The 25,003-nt window shown below is 42.0% G+C and overlaps 1 long non-coding RNA gene across 1 annotated transcript in view; it reads left to right on the forward strand.

Annotated features, from left to right (window-relative positions):
* The first annotated feature begins 495 nt into the window (after window positions 1-495).
* Window positions 496-25,003, forward strand: part of LOC125890167 (uncharacterized) — a 45,930-nt gene continuing 21,422 nt past the window's right edge. The window contains exon 1 of the long non-coding RNA XR_007449513.1: window positions 496-671. This is a non-coding gene — a long non-coding RNA (uncharacterized LOC125890167). The remainder of the gene's footprint in view (window positions 672-25,003) is intronic.

A 25,003-nucleotide genomic window follows, 5' to 3' on the forward strand; every position in this document is an offset into this window, starting at 1 on the left:
GAAATAAAAAGGAAATAAAATACAGTAATAATAATAAAAGATAAAATTTGTTGTAAATAAAACTGCCAAGTTAAGTCTTTTTTTTAGGGGGAATTTACAAAGATTTGATGAGGAAGGATCAGGAGTTAAAAAATAAAACTTATATCAATCTCTTTCTGTAATTTACAACCTCTAATATTACAGTAACACAAAGCTAGCTGCCTTTCTTACAACTACAGCTCCACCTGCTGGCAGCAGAAAGAAGGTGTGGCCTATAAGGTGCTTTCAGTAGTAATTAAGAACTTAATATAACAATGAATTAATGCACGGCATAAAAAACCTGCTGTTGTTTAGCGTTATTATACAATTTAAGTGGTTGGATAACAGTTTGAAATCGTGTTAGAGACGCTTACAGTGCCACGGACTCGGGGTGCAGTGCGCATGCGCAACAGGTGGTTGCCATGACGCAGTTGTAGTCTGATTAGCTGTTCGCTAACTCTTGGCGGTTACCGTGAATGTTGTGGATTATTTTCTACAGCACAAATTCAGAAGTCGTAGTAAAGTTGGTATGAGGTGCCAGCCAGCCTCGGGACGTCGTTGTAAACCAAACTTCTGGTAAAAAAAAATACAGTAATTACTGGTTCAGGATACCCAAACTGACAGGACATGTAATGGCCACCCGAGGACAACAGGTACGTGACCAGCTTGATTATCATCACCTGTGCTAAACTGTGTTTTATGTCAGATAGCCTTCTGTCAGTATTGTAAACTTGAATAATGTAGAGAGCAGATTTTGTACCATGTAAAACGACACTGGACACACGCAGTAACTTAATTAAGGGTCAAATAGGCTATGTTTCCTCTAAACATGTAAAATTAGTTTATGAATTTAAACTGGCTGTAAAAGAGTCTAAATGTATTAGAAACAAGAGTAGTTAAAAGTCAAGAGTGGATTTCTTTCCCTCTACAAATGTTATCCTGTCACTCAGCCACTAATTTTTAAAAAAAAAAAATATTTTATTTGCATCAGTTTTTTTTTTTTAAATAAACTCCATAAAAGACTCAAAACCCACACATATGGTTACAGTAAATTTCAACTACTGTGAGTAGTTAAGTAAGTAGAAGATGAACAGAAAGACAAAAAGTTAAAGATGACACATTCAATATTTGAAGCAAGATCGCTTTTTTATTTCAATATTTTAACAGTTTCAAAATGACTAAAGTAAAAGGTCCTGAAGCAAAAGTATGGGCACCCTGCATGGTCAGTACTTAGTAGCGCCCCTGTGGCAAATATCACAGCCTCAATGGTTTTTATAGCAATCTTAAGGCCTGTTTCCACCGCAGGAACTTCGGGGTAATTTTATGGGGCTGAGGCCGTTGGTGCGTGTCTCCACTGCAGGAACCATCCCCAAAGGACAGATTTCTGGAACTTTTACAGGGGCTGAACAAGTCCCTGCCTCGGAGTAGGTACTCAGAACGCCCCGAAAAACTCCGAGGCTTGGGGTTTACTTGGTGCTGATTGGATATTCTCAAGGCGGGATGTGACGTCAACAGAAAGCGACAAAATAGCCGGCATTTTTAAAACTCAGCAGACAAGGAGTCGCATTTTTAAAATGAGTCGTAAGAATAATTTCTTATATCTGCTTTCTTCTTCTTACTTCTAGGGCTGTCAAAAGCACCATGAAATTGAGTTAGTTAGTAATTTAGTAGAATTCGAATAATATTCAAATTTATTATTATTTATTTATTTAACAAAAACACACAAAACTAAGATGCTTATTGCTGACGCAATATGAACATGACACTCATGAAACACCCGTTCTGACCTCACTATAGTGCCAGGTGTGATCAACTTCTGCCTCGCTATCTGAGCAACGTTTGGATACTTCAGTGCGCCTGTAGGTTTCCACCACAAGAGTGGATCCTGGTCGGCTCGTAGTGGTGTCTCATTCTGATAACGTTTCATCTCGTCTTCAAAAAGGTAGGCAGGGAGGCAGCAGGTGCAACACTGTATGTCTTCCTGAACAGGTCACACATCGCTGACAGCGCAGTGGGTGGTGTTGGCGCAGGGGGCTCCTCCGTTGGCGCCTCTCCCCCTGTCGCTGCGTCCCTCTCTGGCCTGGCCTGTGCGCGTGCCATCTGCGCCCGAACGGGATTGCAGTGATATACAACGTTATTGATAGTATTAATTAATTATTAATGATATTCAAATGATCAAATTTAGGTTCGAATTTATAAAAAATATATATATATATATACATATATATTCGAATATATTTCGAACTTCGAATTTTTTTTGACAGCCCTACTTACTTCTGCTTCGTACTTCTGCTTCTTCTTTGTTGTTCTTCTTCTTTATTTGTTTCTTTGCTGCGTCGCCCTGGTCAAAATGGTCACGTAACGATTACGTCACATCCAGAGCCCAGTAACTTCACAGGAACCTTCCTCCTACTCCGCCCTCTCAGTGGAGACACGGCGGTTGAGAGGGCCGAGCGAGAGGACATTACTGTAAAGTTCCTGCCCCCCAAATAGTACCAGGAACTTCTTCAGTGGAAACGGGCCTTAGAGTCTTATTTTCAACCATTCTTCCTGCAAAAGGCTTCTACTACTAGATTCTTGAGGCCGTCTTCATGCACTGCTCTTTGAGGTCTATCCACAGACTGTTAATGATGTTTAGGTCGGGGACTGTGAGGGCCTTGGCAAAACTTTCAGCTTGCTCCTTTTCAGGTAGTCCATTGTGGATTTGGAGGTGTGTTCATGATCATAGTCTTGTTGTAGAAGCCATCCTCTCTTCAGCATTTTTACAGATGCTGTGATGTTTGCGTCCAGAATTTGTTCACCCCTCTACCTGTGAAATGTTCCCTGTGCCACTGGCTGCAACACAAGCCTGAAGTATAATCGATCCACCTCCGTGTTTGGCAGCTGGACAGGTGTCCAAACATACCTTTGCTCATTATGTCCAAAGAAATCAATTTTAACTTCATCAGTCCACAGGACTCAGATGTTCCTTTGCAAACTTCTGATGCTGAATTTTGTGGTGAGGACACAGGAAATGATTTCTTCTGATGACTCTTCCATGGAGGTCATATTTGTACATCACATTTCTGTGTGTTTTCACAGAATAAAAATAGCAAAAGGAATACAATAAACATTCCCCCAGCTGTCCCAGAGAAAACCAATGTTCATCTTGCACAACATAATAAATGCATTTAAAGAAAACAAACCAATAATTTTCCAAGGGCAGAAATTGTTGGTTAGGAATGCAATTTCAGGTCTGATAGATTAATAACAGCATGACCTTACATATCAGAAACTGTGCTGCACAAAGGAAGTGCAAAGTGAAAAACAACACTTTGTTGAACTCCCCTGATGTGGAAGACTTTTTCTCCGCAGTGCTGTTACCTCAGGCAGGCGTGTTTTGTCATCAGATGAACCTCTCCTTGGAGATTGAATTAGTCACACTGACAGCAGTTGAGCAATATGATAGCTAATTTGCATCAGTAGACAAACAGATTTCATAACATCTTTAAACTGTCACTTCATAAGAGCCCAGGAACAAATCCTCCACTGCAAAGTCTGCTCCTCTGAGTCGGAAAACAATATTTACTTTAACACAATTTAGGATGAACAGACAAGCATAGTTACCCATGGTAATTATGCTGAAATATTGGCTAGTTTATTTGTTCTGAAGAGCTCCAAACCAAACAAACACATGAATAAACATTTAGTTTTTCTAGCCTTTCATTACAGCCACTGTGTTGTGGCGGTGGTGGTGGTATCCTGATCAGAGCTGTCCCCAGTGCCAGGTTTTGGGCATCAAAGCTTCACTGAGCAGTATCTGTGATAAATCGATGCTTCGACAGGGTAGGGTGGGGTTAGGAAGGTGAGTGATGAGGACAAGAGTCTGACTTTTTTGAAGCATCAGTTTTCAATCAATGCACCTGAAATAACGTGACAGTTAAGCACTTTGTCATCATGCAGGTCACAGTAATATTTCCCATAATAGCTAGTTATATAAGACCACTTTACAAGCCGGCTGAGCTGTTACCTACAGTCTTCCTGTGATTTGACAATCTCATTGTAGATTTTTGATATGTCTATGTGGGACTCATTTTGAAACTATTCCAGATGCTTGACTTTTTTGTACATCCCTCTTTTGTATACTTGAGCCTATCATATGTGGTCACACTGTCCCAAGGTCAGTAATGCTGGACTACTGGGGACTGGCGCTAGATGAGAGTGAATCAGAGTCACGTAACTATCACTAAGTTTAAATGTACTCGTCTGAGAATAACTGCTACTAATTTATGTTGTCGCATAGTTAATGATGTTGGATGTTCTTAATGTGTGGGATATACATTTGAAAACTGAGTTAGCCGCCGATTATCATGGCAGCAGTCAAAGCTTTGAAGCATTCAGGTCAGCACTAATCCTGATATATATATACATACTGTATGTTTGATCTCCAAAGATGCATATCATGAAGCTGCTTACCACTAAAACAGCTCTTGAACACTGACGGGATCTTGATATAAAAACTAAATTTTCTAGGGATGAGCGAGTACACTTTTATCTGTAGCTGTATCTATCTGCATCTGTATCTGTATCTATCTGCATCTGTATCTGTACCTATTTGCATCTATATCTGTATCTATCTGCATCTATATCTGTATCTTTCTGTATCTGTATTTATCTGCATCTGTATCTGTATCTATCTGCATCTGTATCTGTACTTATTTGCATCTATATCTGTATCTATCTGTATCTGTATCTATCTGCATCTGTATCTGTACCTATTTGCATCTATATCTGTATCTATCTGCATCTGTATCTGTATCTATCTGCATCTGTATCTGTACCTATTTGCATCTATATCTGTATCTATCTGCATCTGTATCTGTATCTATCTGCATCTATATCTGTATCTTTCTGTATCTGTATTTATCTGCATCTGTATCTGTACTTATTTGCATCTATATCTGTATCTATCTGTATCTGTATCTATCTGCATCTGTATCTGTACCTATTTGCATCTGTATCTGTATCTATCTGCATCTGTATCTGTATCTATCTGCATCTATCTGTATCTATCTGCATCTGTATCTGTACCTATTTGCATCTGTATCTGTATCTATCTGCATCTGTATCTGTATCTATCTGCATCTGTATCTGTACTTATTTGCATCTATATCTGTATCTATCTGTATCTGTATCTATCTGCATCTGTATCTGTATCTATCTGCATCTATCTGTACCTATTTGCATCTGTATCTGTATCTATCTGCATCTGTATCTGTATCTATCTGCATCTATCTGTACCTATTTGCATCTGTATCTGTATCTATCTACATCTGTATCTGTACCTATCTGCATCTATCTGTATCTATCTGCATCTGTATCTGTACCTATCTGCATCTATCTGTATCTATCTGCATCTGCATCTATCTGTATCTATCTGCATCTGCATCTGTATCTGTATCTATCTGTATCTGTTTCTGTATCTATATCCATCTGTATCTGTATCTATCAGTACCAAGAAGCTGGTTCTCTTTTTATCTGGATAAATCACCGTGGCAACTTAAGATGAACAGTTAACCTGCTTCAGAGTATCGGCTCACAGCCTGTTAACACCCTGACTTCTGACCAATCATATCACTGAAGAAAAAAGTATCCATGAACAAAAGTCTGGAGTGACGGGTAAAAAAAGAGCAGCCTATGCTATTATATATGCTATTATAGGTCAGTAGAATCGGTCTGGCATCACTTTAAAGTGTTTAATGTGACATCTTCAGAGTAGTTTCGTCATCTTACAGCTTAATAGCAAAAAATACTCCATACTAATAGCTCAGTGATACCTACACGTAATTTAAGTCTCAGCTGACGGTGAAATTTTGCATAGTATTTTCAATGTTTCTACATTTTCCGTCATAGAATTACAGACTCTCGTTTACATCCTGTCACGATGACATTTTACTGTCTTGTAGTCGCAGACACTTTAGTTAGGGTTAGTCAAGCCAGATAACGAAAAGATATCCTGGGTTCGTAGTCCAGGCCTCTGAGGTTATTTTAAGCCTGACGTTGATATGGGTTGATCATAAGTTGCTCTGTTTGTTATTTATTATAAAGGTATTTACAGAACAATCTCAGGATTGATCTTCAGATTATTTTTGATCACAGGATTAAGACATTCAACACTGCTACCCAAATTAGGAATTTCTTTCATCACGAGTACGGATACTGACACATTTTTACTTGGATGATACTTGCACTCGTAAGAAGTACATTATCTGTGCCATCACACAGTGTGTCCATTAATTTTAATTTCTGTTTTGTTTTGTGGAGTTGAAACTTTGTTATTTAGCCTACACAGGAGACTGCAACACTACACCTCCAACCGTCACAGAGTCACACATTCACAGCAGATAAACCCAGTATGGGACTCAGAGGTAATTGACCCTCCTGTTCCTCCTCCTTTCTTTGCCTTGTTTACCTGCCACTTACAAGTAGCATCAGGTGCACACAGCCAATGACACATGCCAACATGTACCTTATTTTTCACTTTCTTTCTTTGGATGAAAGTTTAAATCAGCTCCATCGAATTGTCAGTTTGACCCTGACCACAAATGCTTTTGTCTGTCTCAAACTTGGATAACCTTCCAGTCCACAGTGGGCTCAGTGCAGGCAGTGATCAATTGATCTGACAGCGCTTGTGTGTCTCAGAGTTGATGAATACTGGAGGTGAAGCTGGCGGGTGCTCTGCAGGTTTGTCAAGGTCTGGAACAAAGTACATCCCCTCACAGCTATCAGGTGTTGCCACACTGTAGGTGAAATAATTGACCCAGACCTGAAAATGTAGTGTTTTGTGAGTTTCAAAATGAAGTGTTAAAGTCAGACTTAATGTTTGACAAATCAGCACACACAATCTCTGAGCACAGGCCTGAAAACAGACAGTGATAAGTGGATTATGTTGGTTCTGCCCGACTGCTCTGGCCTACGACTGCACCAACTCACATTCCCCTTGTGCCAAAAGCAGATAAGCTTATCGCTGCAATGTTGAATTTGTTTCCTATCATAGCTAATTATTGTTAATGAACAGTGGTTATTCTGTTATTCCATAATTAAATCAGACAGTCAATCAGTCAAAGTTTATTTGTATGGGACATTTAATTTCTGAATTTTATGATACAGAGTAATACTGAACGACATCCCACTGAGCTGGAGGTCATCCCACACACACACACAAAACACACACACACACACACACACACACACACACACACACACACACACAGAAACACTACTATGACAGGTAGAGCAGCAGATGTGTTAATGTGGTGCCAAACTATTCATCCAGAACTGCAGAAACACTCCTGTGGGGCCTGGACTCACTCAATGTCAGACTGAGAGTTTTGCTTTCACAGATTTTGACTAAGTTATTTTTCCATCTCTAGTTTTCCCTCAATCTCACCTCTGTACCATGAATGTAAGTTGTTGCACATAAAAACAGGTGGATGAACATGTGCTTACTATCAGTTCATTCTTCAGAAAAAACTAGAGTGGAAATGGGGTCATAGTTTTTGGTGATGTTGGAGTGGCATTCTCTCAGTTCTGATGTTGTTTTCACTTAAAGGGTTATCTTAGCACTGCTGTGGATGAAAGGTATTTTTTATCTATATCTTACTATATAATGACGAAAACTCTGTCTGTGTGTCTGTTCCACGTTTTGCTCCTCACTGACTTGGTCAATCCATGTGAAATTTGGCACAGTGGTAGAGGGTCATGGGAGGATGCCAATGAAGCAATATTACATCAATTGGCCAAAGGGGGGCGCTATAGCAACCCATTGAAATTGCAAACTTTGAATGGGCATATCTCATGCCCCGTATGTCGTAGGGACATGAAACTTTGCACAGAGATGCCTCTCCTCATGAGGAACACATTTGCCTCAAGAACCCATAACTTCCGCTTATATAGATTTTCCGCCATTTTGAATTTTTTGAAAAACACTTCAAATGGATCTCTTCCTAGGAAGTTTGAGCGATCTGCATGAAACTGGGTGAACATAATCTAGGGACCAATATCTAAAGTTCCCTCTTGGCAAAAGTTGGAAAACTTACTAAAACTGAGCTTCTATAAGGCAATGAATATTGCGGAGGGCGTGGCTCATCACATAAAGGTGTATAACATCTCAAGGGTTTCACCTATCACCACGCAACTTTGTAGGCATATGACCAGACATAATCTGAGGGGACCCCTCCATTATTGACCCCATCAAACAAAATGGGGGCGCTAGAGAGCTCATTTCTTATCTAGGCCTAACCGCCATATGGATTTTTACTAAACTTGGTAGATATGTAGAACAGGACGCCTCAAGGTGACTGGAGAAATTTAACTCTAATTGGCAACTGGGTGGCGCTATAACAACAGAAAAATGCTTAAAAATGGCTAAAATGCGACCGATCGCTGTGGCTCCCCCTGTGGACCAATGTTGTTGTTTTTTCTAATTTTTGGTATGACTAAGTCATGGTATGGTATGCTGTACATAATCATGGAAACTGTCAGTCAGTCATTCTGTCTGTCCCACGTTTTTCTACTCACTGATGTGGTCAATCTATGTGAAACTGCACATAGGCATTGAGGATTGGCATAGGTAGAAGGTGACAAAGCTACCAATGGGTATGGACTAGTAACTAATATACACCGATCAGCCAAAACATTAAAACCACTGGCAGGTGAAGTGAACAACATTGATCATCTTGTTACAGTGCAATGTTCTGTTGGGAAACCTTGAGCTCTGTAGCTCTCCCCAGTAGCTGTGGCCCCCCAGCAGGACAATGCACCATGCCACACCACAAAAACTGCTCAGGAGCGGTCCGAGGAACATGACAAAGAGCTCAAGGCATCAACCTGACCTCCAAATTTCCTGGATCCCAATTTAATCAAACATCTGTCGGTCGTGCTGGCCCCCCACGTCACAACCCACAGGACTCAGAAGATCTGAAGCTAACGCCCTGGTGCCAGACAGTAAAGAACACCACCCAGAGGTCCTGTGTTCATGCATTGACAGATCAGAGCCAAGTCTGGTCCAAGGAGGACCCACTGTAGATCGGGGGGTACCTCTGGGGTACCAGGACGTCCCTCAGCTGTACAGTCAGATTGGGATCTGGGGTATTTGGAGGCAAAGTCGAGGCTCTGAGCTCTTTGTCCCGTTCCTCAGGTCATTCCTGGGCAGTTTTTGTGTGTCATGTTGCACTGTCCTGCTGGGGGGCCACTGCCATCGATAAGTGCTATTGCCATGAGGGGGGTTTATTTTGTATGCAATGGTGTTCGGATGGGTGGAGCATGTCAAGTAGCAACCACATGAATGCCAGGATCCAAGGTTTCCCAGCAGAACATTGCACTGTAACAAGATGATCAGTGTTATTCACTTCACCCGCCAGTGGTTTTAATGTTTTGGCTGATCGATGTATATCAAACTAATATCTATATTAGTCTAACTGGATGCTTCATTGAGAATGTTTTCTCTGCTTTACCTTACTGTCAGATGGCCCTTTTCTCGGGCACAGCATTTTCTCAACCATATGACTTCCATATTCCTACACATAAATGCCAAACTGTGCCCGCTGTATTACGGCGCAGGTCAGTTATTCGTGTCAGAAAGTGCCGTTGCGTGATCCAACTGAAATAAAACTTCACTTCTCCAAAGACTTTCAAGATGTTGCGTGGCCGTGTTTTTACAGGCTGTTCAAACAAAGAAATGAAAACAGCTGTGGTGATAGTTTCACTGAATATAGACATCAGCACTCCACCCGCAGGACTGAGACAACTCAGCATTTGCAATGAACATTTCTTTCAGAAATTATGCAAAACCTCTGCTGAGTAAGTAAGAGAGACTCTTGGTGAAGAGCACTGCTGTATTCTACCATGAGGTTAAATTACTCTAAATATCTACTTATAAATGAATCAACTTACCAAACAACCAGTAAAGTATGAAGTACTGGCATTCTGCGAACGCTCTCTAGGTCTGTGAGCACGCATTTACACAGTTAGCTTCTGCTCTTTCTAGCTCTCCAGTTGTCACAGAGGTTTCCCCTCTCTGTCTGTTTATCAGCCTGTTCAGTCTCCCTCAGCAAAAGATCTTCTTCTCTATACTCCGTTTCACAAAGATGCCCCTCTGTCTCCATGGTGAGCAGCATTTTGTCGTCGTTATTATCACTCAGTTTTTTTATATTCTCGTATTTATTGTCTCTTTCATAAACCGCAGAGAGTCTGACCGAAACCGTTAACCTGCGGCGTAATGGGTGTTTTTGTGAAGGAAGATGGAAGCTGAAAAAATGTAGCGCCAGAGTAAAGTGCTGTCTGACAGCAGGGTAAAGTGGTGATAATATTGTAAATATAGCATCTACACAGACTGATATTTATATATTTTTAGGTGGCCTTTTTTTAAGTGGCTAAAATACATTTGGCTGTTGTCCGCAGCAGTGCACAGCTAAGCTTCTGGGGTGCTAGTCCCATCTGTTTCTGCAAACAGGGAGTGTGCTGTTTGTATTACCCTGACTATAGACAAGTATCTCACACAGCCCCACCTCAAAAGACCCAGACTATCCTTTAAAACAGAGCATTCAGTTTACCTACAGGAAGTGCACTTGTCTTGCACTGTCAATTTAAAACTCCAGTCTACTCGAGCATCACCGCGGGGAGGGGGACTGCTGTCTGACGGCTCTGTAGCACCAACCAGTGGCGGGCAGCTGCATGACAGTTAAGCAGCCTTGTGCATGAATAAAACTAATTGGTTTAACCAACTAATATTTATGGTGCCAACTAGCGAGGGGGCGGACTTTTAATCGTTTATGAATAATCATGTGCATCCCTAGTTTACACTGAATTAACCAAACCCAAGACTTCCATGTACTTTATGGCTGCACCCTTCCAACAAATACAGATATTACAAATGCCCTGTGCGTTATTTTAACCAGTATTCAGCCTTACATATTTGGTATAATTTGAAACCTGGGGAAACTTTTGGCTGGTGAAGTTTAACAAGGTTAAATCTAGTGGTCTTCAGGAATGCCACAGTCTTGACTGAATGTGGGGAGAAAAAGGACAAAATGTCTTTTGAGTGTCCAGCTCTGTTCCACACTGATAAGCTGTGGCTGTGTGTCTCTGATGTTTGACTCAGATCACATTCCACTGCCCAATATGTACAAATCTGCATGCTCTAAAACATCCCATCTGTCCTTCAGTGACAGCAGGTCCGAGTAAACTGGGGGTCGTCCAGAGTGGGATTTGGCTGAAGACAGAGTTGTAACACTTCCTGTTTTCTCTGGAGTTTCATGTTGGATTTTTGTCAACACTGTCCCACTATCTCAACATCATGAGTCCAGAGAAGTTACTGTGGCTGTTTACACTTAGTCAAGATGCTTGAGTCTGTACCCACTTTTGTTTTTTCAGTTGTTTGGAAGGGGGATTTATTCTTGCAGCTTTGTTTACACACACTAGAAACCCTCTAAACTGTGGATCAGTTGTTCTACATCCATCTCCATACTGTACACAAAGCTAAAACAGGTCATCTTTGAAGTTTATTAAGCTGACACCAGGGCAGAGATTTATTGAGGGATGCATGATAATATCAGCACGTTGTTGGCATCAGCTGATATTTGCTTTAAAATGAACAGAATCTGCCAACATGCTTTTTCTAAATTTGCACCATGAGTGAATATTACATAAATTGAAAATGTGAAGGAGGCCGCCTGGCTGAAGAAGGAGGCCTTTCAGGCTTGGTTGGCTGTGGTGTCTCCTGAAGCAGCAGATGGGTACCCCTCAAGGAAGTTCTTGCAAACTATTGGACGCCTCAGAAAGGGAAACTAGGGCTTGTCTCCGGCTATGTTCAGTGGGGGAGGAGAACTGCCGACTGGGACTGGGGATATTGTCGAGTGTTGGAAGGAACACTTTGAGGAACTCCTGAATCTAGCCATCACGTCCTCCGTGGAGGAGGTAGAGCCTGAAGACTTGGGGGAACTCTTGTCCATATCTCTGGCAGAGGTTGCTGAGGTAGTCAAAAAGCTCCCTAGTTGCAAGGCGTCAGGTGTGGATGATAGTCACTCTGAGATGCTGAAGGCTCTGGACATTGTTGGGCTGGGCTGTCTTGGCTGGAACACCTTTTCAGCGGCAAGGAGGTTAGGTATGGTGCCTGTGGAGTGGCAGACCGCGGTGGTGGTTCCTATTTTTAAATAAGGGGACTGGAGTGTGTGTCCAGCCAAAGGGGTATCACACTGCCTCCCCAGGAAAGTTTATTCCGGGGTGCTGGAAAGGAGGCTCCGACCGATTGTTAAACCTTGGATTCAGGAGGAGCAATGCTCTTTACCCTTGCAGGGCTGGGCTTGGGCCATCAAGATAAGAGTATGCATACATAATAAATTTGCAGGTTCTGCAAACAGATGGTTTTCTTATCAATTGCTTGCTGATATACAGTAATGAAATACTTAAGAATTTAAGTGAGTTTTGACTGTTTGATTTACAGAGTCCCTTAAGTCCTGAGAGGTAATATTTTACGCACAAGATAAAAATGTGTTCCCTCATGATTGGAAAAAAAAGAAAATCACCTTAAGGGACTTGAGGGGCTTTGCATTGTTTTTTTTTGCATCAAGTAGAGTTTCATCTGCTGATCTCAACATTCATTTCCCAGCTACTATGATTTGTTCTGTCTGTGATGATGGATGGTCCACTGTTTTTTGTTTTTGCTGGACTCAAGACAGTTCTCAGGATCGCACCCAACTTTGATAATAACCTTTGCACTTTACCAAATGTATCTGAAATCTCAGGGAAAATGGCCCTGTGTCGAAAAAACATCTCTAAAGAGTTGAAGTGTGAAAGTGCTCTTAGCTGTCGCATGTGAAAGAGTCAGACAGTCATCAAATGACTGTTGGAACACATTATCAGAAAACCTTTTTGCTGGCAGAGAGTTTCCTTGTTGCTTTTAGGGCACCTGCTTCATCCTTTTTGAGGCCTGTGTTTCCAAAAACAGAGGAACTTAAGGAAGTTCAGTGATGTGGGTTTGACAGAAACACAGAAAATGCAAGATGAAAGACTTTCTTTTTGTATTTTAAACATCAAGAAACTTTTCATCCACACAAGGGCATAATTTTTTCAAAATCCTATTTCTGTCCTCCTCACTTTTAAGTTTCAGTCAGTTATTCACTAAAATCCCTCTGAACATTATCTTCTTACTGTCCAGCTGTGGAAGCCCAAAGGAGACAAAAAGGAAGGCATTACAGTTGTTGATGCACTCATCTGAGTCGCCTTCAATTAGAAGCTTAATGAGCAGGGATGAGTGATTTCTAGAATTTTCTTGACCTGAGTTTTACCACTGCTGCTATTGCACCAGCAGCCTGTACTGCAAACTCATCTGCATGTTTGTCATGGGGAAAAGGGCTATTAAAGTTATTTACTTGTAATCAATATTATCCTCAAAGATGCCACAAGTCATCAAAGATTATGTGTGTATGGCAGTAAAGGGCAGTGCATGTAAGATGTGGCGATAATGATTTGATGTTAATGACTAGGTTGGCGGTTATACTGAGGATTGTGGTAATGTTGGTGGCCACGAGTAAGTTATTACGGTGTTGTCCTATATGTATGGTGACACTCAGCTTCCCCCTCCAGGGGATTAATAAAGTACTTTGAATTGTATCGTATCATAATCAGCTCTTTCAGCTAAAATACATGTATGCATTGTATCGTATCGTATCGTATCGTATCGTATCGTATGGTATCGTATAGTAATCAGCTCTTTAAGTGGGTTCAGTTTTGTTTTTTTTGTTTTTCTGTTTATTGGTTTATTTGACAAGAACTGTGTATGTTCAGGGCAGCACAGTTCTGCAGTGGGTAGCATTGTTGCCTGGCAGCAAGAGGGTTCCTGGTTCGAACCCAGGGGGACATGCAGGTTAATAGGGGACTCTATATTGTCCGTAGGTGTGAATGTGAGTGTGAATGGTTGTCTGTCTCTATGTGTCAGCCCTGTGATAGTCTGGCGACCTGTCCAGGGTGTACCCTGCCTCTCACCCAGTGTCAGCTGGGATAGGCTCCAGCACCCCCGCGACCCCCAACAGGATAAGTCATTATGGAAAGTGAATGAATGAATGACTGTAGGATACATATCTGTCGTAAAATTGAAGTCAATTATTAGGGATGTCCTGATTAAGTTTTTTTGCCCCGATCAGTCATATTGATGATCTGGAGATACCGAGTCCAAGTCCGATGCTTCTTTTTTTTTTTTTTTTTTGATAATACAGCTGCATAGTTCAAGTGCATTGAAGTTATTCAAATGAAATGCATATTCTTGACAACTGAATAGCTCTGCAATGCATCCAAGTTGTTCCGTAATGTTTATTTATTTATCTATTGCTCTTACACACACAGAGCTCAGCAGAGTGGCGGAGAGAAAGGCAGCAGGAGAGTTCAGGACGGCTGCACTCCACGTGTGTCTCTGTATGACAGCTTTGTAAAAACACTCGTGTGACTACTGACATTAAACAAAGGATTGGATCCTTTGTATAATTCAATATAGTCGATCCTGATTAGTAAAAAAAAAAAGCCTTAATCTGCCCCGATACCAGTCTTTGAGATGAGATCTGGATATCCCTATCAGTAATACAGCAATTTACACAGCATTTATTATTGATAAAAAAATATCATGAATTCGCAAAGCATGATATGAAAATTGATTTTTAGAATGTTTGTTTTTTCTAAAACAGAAATGGAAATGGCATTTAAATAATTCAATTTATTTATTTGCATCCACATCAGCTGCCTAGAAAAAACCACTAACACCTCAGTGGCTGCTGAGATGCAGCTGTCGACCAAAGCTCGGTGGTCCAAAGCTATAATGGCAGCTGCAGGAGTAAATCAGTGACTCAGCCTTCTGCTGGCCTCCGGGCCCTCTGTGGTGCAGCGATTGACAGTGAGAAAAATTTCATATTAAACATGACCAGCAGAAAGGACTCCTATTACCCCCACCCCCCTGTAGCTCTGGAGCATTAATGCACATCAGGCTTCATACAGCACCATGTGGCAACCTTCAGCTGGTGTCTGAGAGAGTTTGGAAGCTGCCCACATCTATTCCATCAGCATGATAGGATATGAAAAAAATGGCTTTAATTGTGATAATCTACATCTGCCTTTTTTTAAAAAACTTTTTTCATGAGGAACATCTTTGTTGTATAAATGTTAAAGCTGTCTTGAGTCCATGCGAGTGTTCATGTGCGGCAGTGATGCACAGTAAGAACAAAGAAAACAACATTGTTGGACTGATTCAATTGAAGAGACAGCACTGTTATTTTTAGATCAGCAGCACTACTAAGGCAAAAAAAAAGTCCAGAGGTTGATGCCAAAAAAATACCAAAAGCACTTACCCTCTGTATGGTGGCCTTTTTAGGACATTTCAGGCTGATCTTTTCAAGACCATCTTTGTCAGACTCTGCTTAGCTGCCAGTCAGTTGGTCTGAGTGTGTGTGGTGTGTGTCAGTGGTTATAGGCAGGGGATGCGGACGTGACACTATGACGGGACAAATTAAATTATCTCTTGATTTAATAATAGTACTTCTATTTCTATCACTAATGATAATTTAAACATTTATTGGAAAATGAGCCAAATATCGTCTTGACATTGGCAAAGACATCAGCGTTTTGTGATCGCTCTGACCATCGTCGATGCCGGAGATCTTTGTTAATTTGTACCGGAATATATTGCTGAAGAAATGCAGCAGAAAGAGGCTGAGGCTGAGGTTGAGGTTAAGGTTGAGGTTGAGGCTGAGGCTGAGGCTTTGGCTGTGGCTGTGGCTGAACCTGAGGCTGAGGCCGAGGCTGAGACTGTGGCTGAGGCTGTGGCTAAGGCTGAGGCTTTGGCTGTGGCTGTGGCTGAGGCTGTGGCTGTGGCTGAGGCTGAACCTGAGGCTGAGGCCGAGGCTGAGACTGTGGCTGAGACTGTGGCTGAGGCTGAGGCTGAGGCTGTGGCTGTGGCTAAGGCTGAGGCTGTAGCTGTAGCTGTGGCTGTGGCTGTGGCTGTGGCTGAGGCTGAGGCTGAGGCTGAGGCTGTAGCTGTGGCTGTGGCTGTGGCTGTGGCTAAGGCTGAGGCTGAGGCTGTAGCTGTGGCTGTGGCTGTGACTGTGGCTGAGGCTGTGGCTGAGGCTGAGGTTGCCATACAAGAGCATTGAGCCATCCAAGACCGCTGGTCAGAGAGGGCAGATGACCATTAGGTGAATATTTTTGTCACCGAATGTCTTGTCCAGCAAAGGCTGGTAATAACTATGGCCTGCATAAGCTCACGTGCAATGCATCCTGGTACATGATGTAGGCACTGCTGGCATGGCCCTGCGAGCAGGAGAACTCTGTCAATGTGGCACACACTGAGGAATTTATAACCTCAGTTGACAACATTTACCATCAGCACTGATAATAAAGTAAACCACCTTCTGTGCACATTTTTTTTTTTTTTTCAAAGTACAGGAAAATTTGAACATCTGCATGTGCTGACGAAGATTGTGTAAACTAATCATTTAGTTCCGGTGCCATGCGAGTGGTCGTCAGCAACAGTTGCTCTCTTCAGCAATTTCCCTCAGGACAATTAAAGTTTAATTTTATCTTAAATGATCAAAAGCTTTAGAAAAGCTTCTGAATGGAACTTGTAGATCGTTTTTGTGCTGCTGTTTCCCAAGTTCAAAACAGACTTTCAATCTGAGGTTGTCGAAAAGTAATATGTTGTATTAACAGACTGCACAAAGGTATCCGGATCTCACAAGGTTTATATGCTTTCAGACTCCACTTATGGAGCGTGTAAGAGCCTTTTGATTCTTCAGGATTTTAAAAGCTTGAGCAGCAGTCCTCTTCTTGGTTGATAGACTGATGAAAGAGAATAGCTCACAATACAGGACATGTTCTACTGTATGTCTTTGTATGGATGCACAGAGTGATATCTGTAACATCAGTGAGAAGCAGCATGTGTATTGAGGTCTCACCTTAAAGAGAGTTCAAAGAGAGAACTGGTAGGAAAAAAGAGTTGACGAACAAAAGACGGCCTGGCGTGTGGTGAGTGTTCATACATTCATCTGTTTGACTCTGATGTGCTCAGGAGGAATTCAATGTCTGAAAGGGAAGCAGGTGGCTGCATTCTAGAAAGAGACGATGGCAGCCTGTTGGCTCAGTGGTTCAAGCTTCTGATAACATTTTCTCTGCAGCTGCAGCTGCACCACCTGGGCTTTGATTTTTCTGTTCTTTTTTTTAATTTCAGTTCAACGGTGCTGCCACAAATGTGCCAGCTGACGAGCCAGTAACCTTCACTGTTCAACCAAATTTCACACCACGTAGACAGTGAGTCTACTACTGCTGAAACCTAATGAGTGAAGTTTTGTAGAAAAATACTTTCTACTACTTCAGGACTTTAAGAAGTGCCCTACTGATTTAGCATTGCACTCCTATAATGTGCGACTCACAGTGGACATATTTAAAAGACAAAGTATTGCAGTGTGTGCAGCAGAGCCAGAGACATCATCTTTTTTATTTCATACATTCTTCTTTCTTGCCAGCACCTGGTGCCTACAGTACCCACAATGCAACTCGACTGGCAGCAGTTCAGTCGGAGACTCAGGTGTGTTAAGCCCAGTTTAGACCAAAGATTCGCGATGAGAAGTTAAAACGGTAATCTACTTGCAATGCGCCGTTCTACAATGTTCTAAAAACCTGCTGGTTCACACCAATGCAATGTTGTATCATCTCTATGCAACAACTCTGTACTTCCATTGCGATTTCTAGCTTTTCAGGTTTATTTTGTGGCTGAATATAATTTGTAGCTTTATAAGTACATACAGCCAGCAGCAGCAGTGACCCTCGGCAGGGACGGAGCACCTGCTGCAGCAAGCAAACAACACTACAAGCTGATTTGCTATTGAAACAGGTGACGGGCTTTATGTTCTTAAACCAGCTAGTACTGTACTGCTATGGTACCTCACGTACCACTGCTGTGGGATAACTTCAAAGTCCAATCGCAAGAGGGTGAGTGTCCATGCGCCGTCCAATAACGGCGCGCGCTGGCTGATTACTTGTAGGCTAGATTTGTTTATATATGCTATAGTGATTTGTTTTCCGCAAAGCTCTACGGTGCGAGCATTTTACTCGCATTTGCGACTAAACATAGTTTTGTGCGAGCAAAAGAAATCATTCAGGAGCACGCTGTGCGAGTACAGATTTCAACCAGTAACAGAATCCTGCTGGTTGCGGGTTGAACGGGGGTCACAGACACAGACAGAAATACGTATTCCTGTCAAATACAGCGGCCATTGTGCTCCACGGCGCAAGATAACGGCTTACCGGCGACCGAGAAGTCCGGCTCCAGGTCCAATAATTTTCTCTTCGTCGGTGTCATGACTGCCCAGAGGTACCTGAACAGCCGAGCCGTGGTGGCACACAGGTATGTGACGTGTCAGAGGAGAAATGAGCCGTTCACATTTCTCTCTTTGTGGCAGGTAACGGTCCACAAACCTCACCGCAATCAGGGACTGTTCTTTACTTGTCAGGGGAGGAGGGTGGCTGGTTGATTTTTATTTATCTATTCATTTTATTTTGATCCCCCCATGTTAATCACTTATTGATGCTGTTTTTGAAGTATGAGTAAGTCAATAAGTAATTTATTCCATTGAAATATCATTGATGTATTATAGAAAAGTGATTCATCTTTTTAAAAATGACAAAAGGCACATCTGCCTAATTTTTGCTGTGGTATCGTGATACTATTCAGAACCGTGATATTTTCACTGGTATCGTACCGGAAGTGAAACTCCAAAGATAAAGTTGAGGGTAAACTAAAGTGACACTAGATGTCTGTGGAATGGCATGAATCTAATCACAAGCTGTGGCTCTGCCACTGCGAGGTTACAGGAAGGGGCTTTCAGCGCTGATGAGGCTAACTACATCTTTGCAATGTTCAGTGAACATGATTTCTCTGCTGAGATTGAATCAGTCCACTCCACTCTCTCCCCAAGGGGGTCTAATGTTCACCCCAGCCACCAAACAACAGTCACCACTGATGAGGTGCTTGTCCAGCTGAGGAGGCTCAGGGCAAACAAGGCATCTGGCCGCGTGGGGTTTTGCCACATGCCCTCAGGATGTGTGCTGCCCAACTCAGTGATGTGCTCCAGTTTACTTTGTCTCCGTCTCAGTCCCAGTCCAAGACCCTGTGAGATGAAAACTGTTGTTGTGCCTGTGTCCCAAAAACCAAGTGCTCAGGAACCTCAGGCCTATAGCTGTCACCACTCAACATATGCAATGCTTGGAAAGAGCTGTCCTTGGGCTTTTCAGTGGGCAAATATCTGTGCACCCAAATCCTCTCCAAACTGGAAACTGGACTGCCTGATGCTCATATGCTTCACAAAGTCTCCAGCCACTTAGAGTCAGCTGCTGCATCTGCAAGGATCTTATTTTTTGATTAATTTAAAGCTTTTGACACAGTTCAACCGCACATTTTTGCCAAAAAGCGTACATAAACATCACTGTTGAGTGGGTTATGGACTTGTTAAATACTTCCGACTGCAGGCTGAGTCTGGCATCCTGCTGCCACCTGTAAAAATCTTCAAATGATTGTACTGGGCTTTTTCAACCTGCTTTGGGAGCTGCCTGGATATGGTGACACGCTGCATAGTGTTACTGTTAAAGATGTCTGAGTTGACGCTGGTCAAGAATTGGAATTCAGTGAAGGGACACAAGGTAACTTAATAACAAATTGTTATCAAGATAGACATATTACAGGAACATCTGTTGCAATATCCTACATATTTGTGAATTCGGGTACATTGTATGAAGGTTATTGTCTACCGGTAGTACTTGGAGACCTCCGTGTGTCCGAAACTGCTGCCTTTGCCAGGCAGTGTTGGTGCAAACAGCTTCAGAGAGCAGGGGATGATGGTAGGGGGGCAGGCAGGTGTCAGATCTGTGCAGAGCACCAGAACAAAAACAGACACATCATTATCAGTATGATAATAACATCCAAACACAAGTTTCACAATAAGTAAAGTTGCGCAATGCCACTGTTTCTATGATTTTAAAACAGATTAATGGGATGCGTCCCCTTGACCGCTGATGGTTAGGTAACTGCTTCCTTTCAGATTTTAATGCCCCAGGGATTCAGCACAGGCACCTTAAAACTTCACTGAGATGGTGGATTGAAAACCACTTAATTTTAAATTAAGGAAGACTAAGAAGCTTATCACTGACATTTAAAAAGGAAAAGGCTGTGGTGACCCCTGTCCTCATTAAAGAGGAGGCTGATGGGGTGGTTTCCTTTTATAAGTCACTCTGTGTCTGTATGGATAATAGGCTGGACGGGAAAGAGAACACCAGTGCCGCTTTTAAAAGGGCCCACCAAGGGTCCAGGGTGTTTTTTGCTCAGGAAGATCTGGTCTTTTGATGTCCGCAGGTCACTCCTTGTTTCTTCAAAGCATTGAAGCAAGTCTATGCCATTGTTTGTTGAGGGTGCGGCTTAAGCTCAGAGGACAGGAACAAGATTAACAAATTGATCAGGAAGGCAGGATTGGCTTGTTAGAGGTGATCATTGAGCAAAGACTGGGTAGGACGCTCAAGAGTGTTACAATGAACAAGTTAGACTTGGCTTTTTCTCTAAAAGAGGAACAGAAGACGGCGCTCGAGTCTTTCCTTTGCAAGAAGGACGTTTTTGCTGTTTTGCCAACCGGATACGGCAAGAGTCTCATCTGGTAGCGCTCTGGATACGTCACCGCGTGTATTGCTCTGATTGGTTGTAGTGTTATCCAATTGCGTGCAGTGATATTTTCAAATGCATGCTTGGTGCTGCCCCTCGAGTTGGGCCATTTGCATTACTCATAGTCAGACCCTAAATCTTTCTAGCTTTGGGTCTGGATTTCCAGGCTAGGTTGTACTGAGGATTGTGGTAATGTTGGTGGCCGTGAAAAGTTGATGTTGAGGCCATATACCAGTGCAGTCCGATGATGTTTACACTGGGCTGTTTATCACGGTGCTGTGCTCTCCCTCTGTTTTGCATTTCCTTGAGTTGTGTATATCTTCTCCTATTGTCTCACCTGTTGTCTGTCCTATATGTATGGTGGCACTCAGCTTCCCCCTCCAGGGGATTAATAAAGTACTTTGAATTGAATCGTATCGTATCGTATTGTGCCGTGTTGTATCATAATCAGCTTTTTCAGCTAAAATGCCTGTATGTGGTAGCAGTAAAGCTTTAATATCTGTGAGTAGCTAATTTATTGACTTATTTGATAAGAACTGCGTTCAGGGCAGCACATTGGTACAGTGGTTAGCATTGTCGCCTCACAGGAAGAGGATTCTTTGTTCCAACATGAAGTGGGGGGGTCGAACCTCAAGGTGGGGGAGCCCTTCTGTGCGGAGTTTGTATGCCTGCTCTGTGTCAGTGTGGGTTTTCTATGGGTACTCCAGCTTCCTCCCACAGTCCAACGACATGCAGGTTAATTGGTGACTCTAAATTGACTATAGGTGTATAAGTCTGTCTCTATGTGTCTGGCGGCCTGTCCAGGGTGTACCCTGCCTCTCGCCAAGTGTCAGCTGGAATAGGCTCCAGCCCCCGTGCGACCCCTAACAGGGTAAGCGGTTACAGAAAATGGATGACTGTATATGTTCATTTACATCACTTTAAATGTTCCAGAATTAGCCAGAAGGGTATTTTTCATCTGTAGACCCTGGACAGATGGTAGCTGTGGCTCAGTGGGTCCATTAATCGCAGGGTTGGTGTTAGGATTCCCAGCCTGCTGTCCACATGTTGAAGTGTCCTTGAGCAGGACACAAAATCTTTAAACGCTCCAGATGATTAGGCCAGCACCACATATGATACCTTGTGGAAAAAAAGGCTATATAAACGCATTGTATTTACGCTTTGACTGTGCTTTACCCTTTTTTTCTCTCTTTCTTTTTTAAGTTATCTGTTTTAGTTATTTTCTGTTCTGTTTTGAATGTTATGTTTTTTATCCCTTGTGTAAAGCACTTTGAAGTGTCTTTTGAAATAAACTGTGCTATACATATAAACTTGCATGGCTAAAATAGTACAGATAACCATAATAAGAGTCACTGAAACAATACAAGCATGCGGAGCAATCAAAAATAAGAGTCGAATGAGAAAATTATTACCTGAATCTGTCTCTGCCTGCTGCTCTTCAAAATGTTAGAAGCGTCAGTCAGCTCATTGTTGTTTAGTTTCACTCTCACGCTCTCATTAAATGGTTTCCAGCAGAAGCAGGCAAATGTTTTCAGGAGTTGTTGAGGAACAAAAACAGACTGCTTTATTTGCTTATTTGAATCATTTTTAGTGGTGTTTTGTACTGTTTCAGTGTGACACATTCAGTATGAGGCAGGAATTAACCCACTTCTACGTTTAGGGTAAGGATTAGAGGTTAGGGTTGGAGGCAGAGCAAAGCAAAGCAAAATACCATTAAGATCAATCAACTCTGCATACACCTGAGGAAATTGCCTTCTAAAGAAACCTGGTGGTGCATCACCTCCAGCTCAGATCGGTGACTCAATTATGAATTGAATTTGCGTTGAGATCCACCCTCACCGAACCTTTCACGTGAGAAGAGAATGACCTCGCCTTAAAGCGGCATTAAGTAATATAGGACCTTTATCGACCTCCATCAGCAACCACTGAAGTGCAGCAGCAAAGGGGAGAGTCAGGTACCTGAGGTAAATGGACAGAAGAAGAAAAGACAGATTCACAAGAAAGAACTAAGGAGGTGTAAATAATTGGAGTCCAATGAAAAAAGTTAAAAGGTCATTTGTCCCAGTGTGAAATATACTTCTGTGTGATACACTTTTTAATGGCTTCAAAGTAAAATGTGTTACAGTGCAAGTCAGAAAGTGAGTTTGAAGAAACAAATTCCATTTGCTGAAATTATTAAGCATGCAGTCAGTATTTTTGTTGAAATCCACATTGATTCTGAAAAAAATATATAGGTGTTTATTTCTTTGGAGAAGACAATTTGCTGCTTTGCCAAAGAACCCATATTTCACTTCCTTTGTGTTTTATGAAAATCAAAATTGGAGGCGGATCTGTGGTCACAGTCACATTTCCAATTCAAACAAGTAAGAGGATTGTTTGTCTTTTAAGTAAAGCTGCAGAGTGATAAATTGTCTATAAGCATCAGACTGGGCTGCCTGGTGCCAGTATTCCTGCTGCAAATTGGAGGTTTAATCTAACAGACACTTTCTTTCTGGTCAAAGCTGCTGAGAGGTTCAGAATAATCCCAATGGTTGAGGTCAACTTTAGTGGGCAGAGGTGATCAGCAACCTTTTAGGTTAGAAGTTCACCAACAGTCACTCAAACAGGAAGTTTAAAGTTTAAGAAAGTTGGCAGAATATGAATAAAATATTGGGTTAATCCACAAAGGAATGAGGCACTTATGATCTTGGAAAAGACGTGGCTTGACAAGCTTGACTCTCTAGGTAGTCATGTAGGTTGACTCACTCAAACTTGGCAGACACTGTGCATTTTTATTAGGGTGCAAGGATCTTACTGAAACTGAAGGAATTATTATTTGCTCAAACGAATTGCATTTTTGAGAGGCTAAAGGTGCTCGAGAACTCCTGAAACTTTGCACACATATCAGCACTGGTGAAAATTTTGATACTTTATGGGTGTAATGCTCAGGTGTTAAAAAGATTAACGTACAAAACTTCAACAAAGCAGCCACCGCGGTCTGTTTAACCCAACTTATTGTGCCCAAGACACACCAAAGGGCAAGCCAAAATCTCAAGGCAAACCTGTATTTATATCTGTGCACAACAGCTTCTATAACGTGCGGCATCACTCTTATCACAACATAAGACAATAGAAATAGTAAAAGTAAGACAGGAAGCTTTGGTGAAACTGTCGACTGATTTTTCTTTTCTCTTTTCTTTCTGGGGAAGGTCGTCTTCGCTGGTGCTTTGTTGTAATTTGCTCCCTACAATAAAGAGATCCACTGTCACTCTCACAGCTCTCTCCTTTTAGATGTTATCACCTCTCACACTGGTTGCCAATCAGAGCTTTTGATGTGTCATCCAACACATGATTATGTACACATGTACAAAAAAGTCGACGTACCCTAAACCCAACAGGAAGTCAGACATTTTGAGTTCATTGTGCAAATTTTCTGCATTTTTGGCCTTCAGAGTTCTACTTTAACAAACTCCTCCTAGAGATTTAATCTGATTGACTTCATTTTCGTATCGAAAGACCTTCGACATTCAAAGTTGTTAAAAGCTGGAGTTTTTGTCAAACTGTGTGACTGTGGCGAGGCATCAAACTTCCATGTTTCGCCATAAAACAGGAAGTGGTTTGTAACTACACTGCACATAGGCCAATCTGTCCCAAACTTCATGTTTTATGAGTTATGGCCTGAAACATCTGGATGCCATTATTTTATTATAACTATTGGGGGAAAAAGAGGAAAAAGCTTGACTGAATCATTTCAAATGAGCATTTTAACGAAAGGGAGTGAGTCAGCAGGCACATTCAAGAGTTCACCAGAGTTTGAAGAAGCAGCGGGTGATGTAAGAGTTCAGCCGGTGGCTAAATTGTCTGTCAGATACACTGTTAATGTGGAAAAGGTTTTCAGTCTGGCACTGAGTGCAGCATCCACAGGGTGAAGAACCTACTTTAATCAATATTTATTCTAAATGCACACAGGGTAAGTAGCAATTTAGAGGTCGATAACTGAGGCTGAAGGAGAGTTTTTGTGACGAAAAGTCTCTCAAAAACTGAATTGAACGAGCCAGCAATATGTGTGCAGGTCGTGACTAGAGATCTGTGCAGTGGTCATGATTATGTAAAAAGCCCATGACACAACAATCAGACCTTCTCCAACAAATACAGACAAACACAGTTTGTGTGCCATGGCTGTCAATCCTTGTTTGATGTTATGTGTAAAATGAGTCACCAATCATAGGTAGACGAACGGAGAATATGTGCCATTACTGAGATTTAAAAGGCGTTATTCCAGAT

This window comes from Epinephelus fuscoguttatus, linkage group LG6, assembly GCF_011397635.1.
Source record: "Epinephelus fuscoguttatus linkage group LG6, E.fuscoguttatus.final_Chr_v1".
Lineage (NCBI taxonomy): Eukaryota > Metazoa > Chordata > Actinopteri > Perciformes > Serranidae > Epinephelus > Epinephelus fuscoguttatus.